An 11,261-nucleotide genomic window follows, 5' to 3' on the forward strand; every position below is an offset into this window, starting at 1 on the left:
ATCAGCTCTGACTGTGTGGGTGGACACCCCATGCCGTGGCTCTGAAGGTCACAGGGGCCCTCAGCTTCAATGCCTCCGGCTCTTTCCAGGGGTCAGTGGGGGATCTGTGTGGAGTCTCCCAATTAGCTGTCCACAGTTGCATCAAGCTGATGACATAAGCTCTGTTCAGGTAGATGTTAACCTTTAATCTTTATAAGGCCAGCCAGGCTGAGTGATCCAGAGGCTTTGCAGCGATTGCTGGGTCCCCCGGCATCTCAGATGCAATCGACTACACACATGTGGCCATTAAGGTGCCAGCGGCTCAGCCGGGTGCCTTCATCAACAGGAATGTGCAGATAGTGTGTGATCACAGAATGCAGATTCTGTAAGTATGTGCAAGGTACCCAGGCAGCTCCCACGACGCCTACATCCTGAGACACCCTCAGGTGCCAAGTCTCTTCAGTGCTCCAGCCTGACTGGATAGATGGCTGCTGGGTGGTATCCAATGAAGAGGTGGCTCATGACGCCTCTCCACCACCCAAGAACAGAGGCAGAGAAATGTTACAAAACGAGCCATGCCTCCACAAGGGTGGTGGTAGAGAGGACCATAGGTCTTCTCAAGATTCGTTTCCAATGCCTGGACCATTCAGGAGATGCACTACAATACTCCCCAGAGCGAATGTCACTGATAGTGGTTGCATGCTGCGCTCTCCACAATCTGGCACTGGCAAGGGGGGACCCACTGGAGGAATAGGATCTTGACGCAGCGGCACAGGCCATAGAGGATGAGTCCAGTCATGAGTCAGAAAATGAGCACGGTGAGGAGAGTCTGAGGGCGTGGAGTCAGATCTCGGTAACCTCCAGGGAGGCAGGGCCACCAGGGACGCTTTGATTCACCGCTCCTTCAGCTAGGCTGCCAAAGGTCAGCTTCAAAAGCATGCCAGTGCTGTCATCTCCATCCTAGATGTTTGGAAGGAGCCTTTCATTTGAACACAAAGAACATTCAGTACCTCTGCAATGAAGTTCAGAGCCACCTACGTCCAGCATAACATACTGGTGTTCCCTGCACAAATGAAGTAAAAATGTGAAGCATGCTCAGGCCATGATGACAAAAGCACAACTTATCTCATTCTGACAATTCAATAATATTTACATAAACGTATCTGGCCTTCAACTCCAGACCAGTACACATAAATGAACATAAAATCACCTGTGACCTGTCCCACTTGTGCTCATGGTGCCTTTAACTTAGATTTATGGGTGCTACAGCTTGGTGCTTCCCCTCACTGGCACTGGCATTGGAGACAGCCTGCTGACTCTGCTGCCTTGTTGGCTTTGATGACCTTGGTGGTCATCCTCTGGCCTGTGGAGCCTGTGCTGGCCCCGCCTAGAAGGGAGCAGCCAGTGCCATGCCTCAGATCCCTCCAGTTGCCACAGCCTCATCGGATGCCATAATCACTGGCAGAAGGGCAGAGGAGCTGCTGCCATCATGCAGTGCACCCTGAGAGGAGCCCACAGAGATGACAGGCAGCTTGTGCACCAAGGTGAGGTCACTCTAGACCTCCCTGATCACCACTGATGGACGGGCATACTGGGTGCCTCACCCATCTCCCACAAAGACACTGACCACCTGAGGTCATTGCCGGTGTGAGGGCTTGCAGGTCTGAGTGCAATCCCAGGAACCCCTTATTCTGTCCCTGGAGCTGCCTCTCCAGGAGAGTTGCCACTCACTCAATGAAGGAGGCTGTGCGCTCGGCCATGAGGGTCAAAGCAGTGCTCCTACTCCGCATGGACTCCTCCATAACGGAGGCCACAGTATGCATACCCTCATGGATCTCTGCCAGATCCTCCCGCACATCTCGCTGGACATCCAGCATCTGCTGCCTACTGGACAACTCCAGAGGCTCATCATCAGCCTTCAACTGAGCATTGTCCTGGTCTCCAGCACTCCTCCAGCTGCCGACACCCTGGGCAGTCTGTGCCTCTGCCTGCACCTTAATGTGCACTGCAATACTAGCCACCGATCTAATGCCCAACAAGGTGCTAGTATCTGCATGGTGCCTGCTTCAGAGAGTGGGTGTGATGCAAGTGCAACTGAAGCCCAGTGGTCCTCCCGTGTCAGGGGTGGCCCTTTGGGGTCCGCAGAGCAAACGCCTGCTGGTGACCCTAAAAAGGAGAACAAGGACATGTCATTAGTTAAAGTCACCACACTGTCACTGTGCATGCCAGGCACCTTGGTGAGACCTATGGAGAGCTGCAACATGGTGCCATCGTCGTTCAATGATCAATGGGGACTCCAGGTTTGAGGCTTACATCAATGAAGAAACTACAGTAGAATGGTTGCACAATCTGAAAGTCTCACCTCTGTGCACTGCACTCTTATCTGGCACTCCCGCCTCTCCACACCTGGTTGCATGGGAAGGTGCCAGCTTTCAAGCTCCAGGGCTTCTTGGTTGAACCTGATGATCAGCAGGAGGTTGGGTGGGCCTCTGCCTGTATGTGCCCTCTCTGCTTGGTCATGGCTTGTCTTCTCCTGAAGCAACAGAGGAGCATTGATTAGTCCACGCTCTACCTGCAGCGCCATTGCAGCCTGGCCAATGCCAGCTGAGCAACACCTCACAGGGCCCACCTGAGTCATGGCCCTCGAACCGCAAGGCACTCAGTCCATGCAGCCAGCTTCACCCTCTTGGTCAGCTCTGGCAACATTAACAGTTGGCATTCAGACTACAACACCCCTGAGGTCCACGGGGATGGCCACACCTTAACACTCCTGCACACTGACCCACGACAACACGGTACTCACCCTTCCTGAGTGCAGCAGATCATTGAAGTGCTTCTGCCACTGTACCCAGGTGCGCCACAACACGACTGCTCACCAGTGGTGTCATCTCCTCCCATGCCTTTATTGTGAGATGTGGTGGCCTCCTCCTCCCATCTCTGGGGACAAGGGTGTCCATCCTGGCAGCCACCTCCTCCGATGAGGTGCAAAAGCAGGGGGCGAGTGCCTGCCCAACCTGCCCTCCTGCCTGCTGTGTCCAGACACACTCGACTCTATAATTACAGTTTGGGAATACAGAGGAGACATCCTTCCACGGCAGCCTTCCAGGGGTTGCCTGGGCTATTTTTAAACCAACCGCCAGGCACCATTGGACCCGGCTTGGCCCTTCCCGACCAGTGTGGAGCCGCGTTTCAGGCTGAGCGGGCCTTAATTGGTCCGCCAGTGTGAAACTGCAGTCGGGGGCCAATCACAGGCGGCGGACCGTTTCCTGGCCACTCCCAGGCCTGCCCACCGACCTCAAAATTCTGCCCCGTGTGTGTGGTACATCATTAGCTTGGCATGATGACACGCTATCGAATAGATGGTGTTTTGAGGTCTGAATACCGGTTTTGGGTTTGCCATGTACAGGTACAGTGACCTCACCGAAGTTGTGCAATGTGTTGATGATGTGCTGCAATGTTCTAAGGGGCCAGAGCTTCTTGAGGGACACACATGACTTGGAATGAAGAAAGGTTTGGAGAACCCAGGGGATTGCTCAGTATTTACCCTCCTTAGTGGAGTTTGTGAGGGGCTGGAGAGTTGAGGTTTGATTGTGGGGAGCTGCAGGCCCGATTTTCACCCTGACCCCAATTCGCCTCCAATGAAAATCCAGCCAGCTAGCACTGCTGGGCAGGAGGTGGGGGTGTGATGTCGTGAAATTTCCTGACTCCTGTTTCATGATACAAACAGAAAAATTGGTCCCATCAAATATTTCAATTTGCCATAAACAAACGAGTAAAGATCTGCTATCTGCTTATATGTGAAAGTGTGTGTGTAAGACAGTGGTAGCCTTTCAATGGCAGTTGTACATTTCAGCTAAAGTAATTGAAATTTGACATTACCGGTGAACACATCAAAGGAATCCAAAGCAGCAAGTTAAATTTACACTATTTCCTTTTATGTCTTGTAGAGGAGCCCAGAAGATCAGATCGTTTTTCTTCAGTCATAGGTTTGAGTGCTGTCCTCGCATTCCTGGTCTTAGTAGCTACCGTACTTGTGACTTACTATGCTATTCAAAGAAATAAAAGGTAGGAAACTTTAAAATAATTGTCTGTGATATAGTTCCCTCCTCAATACTGAAAATAAATATAATCATCCGGTCTCTAAATCGTCAGAGACCAGACGTATGACCCAAGATGAGCAGCGGGATCCTACAGTAGTCTATACGTGCTGATCTAAGTGGAATTGCCTGGGAAGTCTGAACTTCTGACCAGCAATTCCCCTGTTCCCCAGGACTCTCCACAAAAGTCTCCAACTCTGAGCTAGAGTTGGAGGCTTCAGTCAGTTTTGTGGGGCTTACCCAGGAAATGTCAGACAGAAATACCCTAGTCTAACTCTTGGGTAAATCCAGAACTGACCGTACCAATCACTCACACTGACCCCCCAACTAGCCTCCTCAACCACCCCCCTCCCCGAATAACTCCCAGCCCGATCTGACTACCCCTCCTGAAGATACAAAACCCCAACCACCCAATTACCCCCCAACTAGATCTGACTACCACCTGACTATCCCCCTGACTTGACCTGACTACCTCTCCCAACCTGATTACCCCCGACGCACCTACCCATTTATCTCACCCACCTACCCATCCAACCTATTCACTCATTGATCCACTCACCCATTCACTAACATTCCTCTATTTTCCCATTTGCTAACATTCACACTGGACATTTAGGCTTACCATAAGGCAGCTAGTGCCATAAAAATGAGACATAAAAAAGACAGGAAGAACAGAAAAGCAGAGTATTACTTAAATGGAGAACGGCTGCATAATTCTGAGCTGCAGAAGGATCTAGGGGTTCCAGTACACCTAGTCACAAAAAGTTAGTATGCAGGTACAGCAAATAATTAAGAAGGCTAATAGGTTGCTATCCTTCATTATGAAATGAATTGAACAAGAAATTAAGGATCTTATGCTTCAATTATACAGGGCATTGGTGAGATCACACCTCGAATGCTGTGTGCAGTTTGGTCTCCTTATTTAAGGAAGGATGTAAATGCATTGGAGGCAGTTCAAAAGATGTTTACCAGATTGATACCTGGAATGAGTGGGTTGTCTTATGAGGAAAGGTTAGACAGATTGGACTTGTTTCCACTGGAGTTTAGAAGAGTGAGAGATGATTTGACTGAAGTATACAAGATCCTGAAAGGCCTTCACAAGGTGGACATGGAAAGGATGTTTCCTCTTGTGGCTGTGTCCAGAACTAGGGGGCACTGTTTTAAAATATGGGTCACCCTTTTAAGACAGAGATTAGGAGAATTTCTTTCTCTGAGGGTTGAGAGACCTTGGAATTCTCTGTCTCAAGAGGTGGTGGAAGTGGGGTAATTGAATATTTTTAAGGCAGAGGTAGATTGATTCCCTAGCCTAACAAGAATTTACAGTTATTGGGATTAGGTGGGAATATGGAAATCGAAACACAAGATGATCAGCCATGATCTTATTGAATGGCAGACCAGGCTCGAGGGGCTGAAAGGTCTACTCATGTTCCTATTTCTTTTGTTCTTATATTCTAATTTATACTTTCAGGCTCCAAATTAGCAATTGTCAATTGTAGACACAAAATACACCCATAAAATCACAGATATGAGCAAAAAATTGAGAAATCAGACAAATCAACAGCAAACTGACTTGCTAACAGAGCGAAGAATTTAAAATGGGAATATAGCCAGATGGGAAATGTAATGGTATTTTTTAGCAAACTTAACATTAGACTTTGAACTTAATAATCTGTATGACCTTTGGTAGTTAACTATCGGTCAACTACCAATGTGGTTCAGAGTTGTTTAGATACTGTACATTCAATTTTTAAAAAACTGCTTCAAAAGTAGATCAAGCAAGAAATTCATTGAAACTCAGTAGCTGCTAAAAGCAGTCAATGCAGAATTATGGAAAAAACTCAACTTTCCCTTCTCCAAGCTACATGGAGCTGATCTGTGCAACAATTCTTGCAAATGCATCACAAAGTTATTTTTTACTGTATCAAAACTAGTGTGATGTAAGTTTATTCTTGCTTTATTAATGTTTAGTTACATAATATCTAACTTGTTAGATTACCAGATCTGAACAAGGAAATCCTAGCAGGCATATCAATAGAAAAGAAACTTCAGCAACATCGTTTTGAAATCCTTCTGAGAAGATTATCTCAGCCAATTTATCAGCTATAAAAATGTTTAATGAATGTTTGAAATCAACCCATTAAAGCAATCTTGAAATGCCAACAGGGGAATTTTTCTCTCTTTGTTCATATGGAGAGGTATCCACCCCCAGCATGAAAGGTGCTAAAATGTTTGCTTTAAAAAAAGATAATTCCTTTAAATATTTCTTTGTACCAATTGAAGAGATCAAACTGCATGCTAAGGTACAATCCTCATTCTGTTATTATCCTAATGCTGGATCGACAGTCAATGATGTTCAGATATTGAGAATATCTGTTGTTGCTAGTTACAGGACATAGTATTGATTCTTTTGATCACATTGGTTAGGACATAAGCCTCAAAGATTGCCTACTTGAAATGATGGAAAAATAGAAATGAAAGGGTGAAATTCAACTGTGGGGTGTGAAATTGGTAGTTACAGACTTTTTTCCTTATTCTTTTATGGGATATGGGGATTGCTGGCAAGGCCAGCATTTGTTGCCCATCCCCTAATTGCCCTTGAACTGAGTGGCTTACTAGGCCATTTCAGAGGGCAGTTAAAAATCAACAACATTGCTGTGTGCCTGGACTCACAGGTAGGCCAGACCAAGGGCAGCAGTTAGATGGGAACACCACCAGCTGGACATTCTCCACCAAGTCACTGGCAGCAGTGTGTACCATCTACAAGATGCACTGTGGGAACTCACCAAGGTTCCTTAGACAGCACCTTCCAAACACATGACCACTGCCACCTAGAAGGACAAGGGCAGCAGACACATGGGAACACCACCAACTGGAAGTTTCACTCACCATCCTGACTTGGAAATATATCACCGTTCCTTCACTGTCGTTGAGTCAAAATCCTGGAACTTCCTCCCTAACAGCACTGTGGGTGTACCTACACCACATGGACTGCAGTGGTTCAAGAAGACAGCTCACCACCACCTTCTCGAGGGCAGTTAGGGATGGGCAATAAATGCTGGCCCGTGCAGTGAAGCCCACATCCCATGAATGAATAAAAAAAAGGTAAGGACAGCAGATCTCCTTCCCTAAAGGACATTAGTGAACCAGAATGATTGTTGTAAAAACCAGTGATAGTTGTCATGGTCACCCTTACTAAGATTAGCTTTATATTCCAGGTTTTTTAATTAATTAAATTCAAATTCCACCAACTGCCGTGGTGGTCTCGCCAGAGCATTAGTTTGGGCATCTGTATTACTAGTGCAGTAACTGGAACAGAAAGGGATGTCAGACAGTAAGTTTGGCTGATTCACTGCTGTAAATTTTGTAACTGCCTTAAATTAAATTTCACCCCCGAAGTGTCTAATCTCCAAGTTTTTTTAGATTGAAATTGGGCAATACAATGGCACTAATAAAGACATTCATATGGAATTCCATTGTGTGGTATGTTAATGTGGGGGCGGGAGTGGGCTGGGTAGTGTGGGTGGGGAGTTTTGTGTGGAATGGATGAGGTGCACTCATTTGCATCTCAAAACTGAGATCTGGGTCCTAAGGTTCTGTGCACATCATGAGATCCCAATTTGGCTATTATAGTGGCTTCCTGCCTGAAACAGGCAACACTCCAAATGTTTGTCACAGGCATTTAGACAAGACAGCAGTGGTTGGAATATCAACTGGATGACAAGTGACCCGATCTGATCAACAAGCCAGCTGAGGCCCCATTTCTGGAAGGTACTGGGCTTTTTAAATTGGCCCTATGAACTCAGGAACAAATGGAGCTCCCCAAGTCTGTTCTGCCATTGTTTGGGGAGAGAATTCCAGATTTCCATTATTCTTTGAATGAAGAAATACTTCCTGATATCCCTGCTGAATGGCCCAGCTCTAATTTTAATGTTACATTTCCTTGTTTGGGACTCCACTATCAAGAGGAAATAGTATTGTTTACTATCATCTTCATCTAAAGTATGACTTGTGGAGAATGTCCCCTTTATGCTTTTGTCCATTTTCATTCTTCCTGTGTAAGAGCCACCAAAGGTGCTTTGTTTAGTAGCAGTAGGAATCTGGCCATCCCAGGAAGTGATGGACAGTGCTTGGGTTGTGTGTCACTTCTGGATTGAGCACCGTTTGTTGTGGCTGTTGAGGCTGATTCGTGAGTGGCAATCCCTTCCGCAGCTGACCCAGATGAATAGCATTGGCCCAAGGTTGACTGATGTTTTTGCCTTCCTTCTTTTCTGCCATCTGGTTGCTTCTTTTGTCCACTGGCTTTTCCACACCCTTCCTGACTGCTTGTCTCCAAGCATGATGTATTTTGTTTCATCAGAAGAAACTGACCTGATGCACAATTAAATTCACTCCATTCCTCCAGATTCTTTACCTGGTCTGGTGTATTGTTTGGTAACTTGGCCATATCCATGGTTTAACTTCCAGGTAAAAATTAAAGTAATGGTTGGGCATTAATTATACCAACAACCTATTGGAAAATGTATGTGTCTTTTTCTCAAATAACCTCTTTCAAGCGTGACATTAAACTGATAACCCTAGCTGCCATCTCAGCTGAATGTAAAAGATTCTCTGGCATTATTCAGAGAAAAGCATGGGAGTTAGTCTGGTGTCCCAGCCAAAATTTATCTTTTGACCAACATGATCATGAAAACAAATTGTTTGGTTATTTAGTCAATTGCTGCATGCAAATTGGCAGCCACATTACAACAGCTACTATACTCCACAAATATAGAATGGGCTTAAGGAATTTTGGAACATCCTGAGGTCATGAAAGATACCATATAAATGCAAGTTCTAGCTTTCTTTACATATTCAACTACTGACAAAAATACTTCATTTAAGGAAATACAAATTGTGTAAACTTGAGCTGTCTGCAGCTTAATAAAACAGAAAATGTGGCTGTATAATGAGTTCCAAATATAGGGACTTAGAAAGTGCCAGGTGAACAAAGAACAAGGTCCAACAGGATTTATCATCTTAGTGATTGCATGATGCAACAGTCGTGGAATTGTTAACTAATCATGTTAATCACTGAATCTCCATCAGTTAGTGTATAACAGACCCAAACATGAGGTGATTAAAAAAAACCCCAGTGGTGGGATAGTCAACCGAGCCACCACCTTAAACATTCACACATTCACTTCCTTGAGCATCGACACATAGTGACAGCACTGTGGACCATCTACAAGATGCACTGCAGCAACTCACCAAGGCTCCTTAGACAGCACATTCCAAGTCCATGCTCTCTATCACCAAGAAGGACAAGGACAGCACCACGTGCAAGTTCCCCTCCAAGCCACACACCATCCTGACTTGGAACTATATCACCGTTCCTTCACCGTCGCTGAGTTAAAATCCTATAATTCCCTTCCTAACAGCACTTTGGGTTCCTACAACAAATGGGGCAGAATCTTCTGGTTGGTGAGTGGGGGCAGGCCTGACATGCCGATGCATAAAATGACATACGATGAGGTCGGGTGTGCATCCTGACACCATCGTGATATTTCATTCGGTGGGCACAGGCCGGAGTTGGCTGCATGCCCGCCAAAATGTTAAGGGCCTATTACGAATATTAAGGGATTAATTAAAGTACATAACTACACTACCTGTCCAACCGTAAGGCGAAAAGCTCAAGCAGCCTTCATGTTTTTTCAGGAAACCTCATCCACGGGCGGGATGGGGTTTCCTGGAGCTTTTATAAAATAAATAAATAAATTTTCCCACCTTTATAAACATGTCCCAACTCATCTGACACTGTCACATGAGGGGACATGTTTGAATACATTTTTACATCATTTATTAAACTGTTTCATTATCCATTCAATCTCCCCAAGGCAGCTCCATGCCTCAGGGAGTTTGCTGCACTATTTCGTGCAGGCCCCAGCTCTCCCTCCTCCCCCTGACTGCAGATGTAGCGCTGAGTGCTACCGGCCGCGCATTACGCTAGGCAGGCCTTAATTGGAAAAATGCAGGCCATGGACAGCAACAGTTCAGGAAGGTGGCTCATCAACGGCCGTTAGGGATGGGCAACAAATGCTGGTTCAGCCACCATGCTTATATCCTGCGAAAGATGCAACAGAAATCACTTGCTAAGGCATTTTCAATAACACATCCCAAACCTATGACCTCTATCACCTAGGACAAGGGCAGTAGATGGATGGGAACACCACCCCTGTATACCCCCCAAGCCACACACCATCCTGACTTGGAAATATATCGCCATTCCTTCAGTGTCGCTGAGTCAAAATCCTGGAACTCCCTTCCTAACACCACTGTGGGTGTACCTAAACCACACAGACCGCAGCGGTTCAAGAAGCCAGCTCACTCCAACTTTCTTCAAAGGCAATTATGAATGGTCAATAAATGCTAGCCTTGATATAAAAGGAAATATGACAACATACTTGGACAGTTGGTTAATAGACAGGGGGGAAAAAGCAGTGAAAGTTGACAATGCTTTGATTGGAGAAGGATTGGAACTGGTGCACCCCTGGGGGTCATTTCGGTAACCACTTTTGTTCTTGATATATATATATGATTTAATCTTTGGGGTAGGGAATGCAATCTTAAAGTTTGCTCATAACACAAATGTAAGCAATTTTGCAAAGTTTGGTGGTATGTGAAGATAGGTGCAGATGCAGTTTAATGTGAATAAGCATAAAGTAATAATTTTTTGAATGAAAATAGAATTGGAGTATACACCTAACTGACAGATGCTGCGGTTTAAAAGCTAGAAATTCGGATTCTATTCCTGCACTAGAATGGGAAGGCCTGAAGAGCCGATATTGGGCGTTGGGCCTTACTTCCATGAAGCAGGAGAACAGAAGAGAGTAAGAGGCAGTTCAAAGGGTTGTTAAATATTAGCTTTGTGAGAAATGGACAGTGGTGTGGGTGGCGAAAACTAAGAGCCAAAGCAATATTGGTTGGGGAGTAACCAGGAGGATAACCACAGACTTGGGAAGGGTGTTTGGGAAACAGAACATGCTCTGAACAAGACCTGGGAGGGAGGCAACACAGCCATCCAGACTCTCACTCTTAGCTATGGTGAACAGTATCTATCCCCCTGACTATACTGTCCTCTACTACCACAACATCCCTATTTATTCCTTCTGTTTGAATGGCTTCCTTTACCATGGTCAGTTCACTCAC

Source organism: Carcharodon carcharias, chromosome 15 (genome assembly GCF_017639515.1).
Source record: "Carcharodon carcharias isolate sCarCar2 chromosome 15, sCarCar2.pri, whole genome shotgun sequence".
Classification (NCBI taxonomy): Eukaryota; Metazoa; Chordata; class Chondrichthyes; order Lamniformes; family Lamnidae; genus Carcharodon; species Carcharodon carcharias.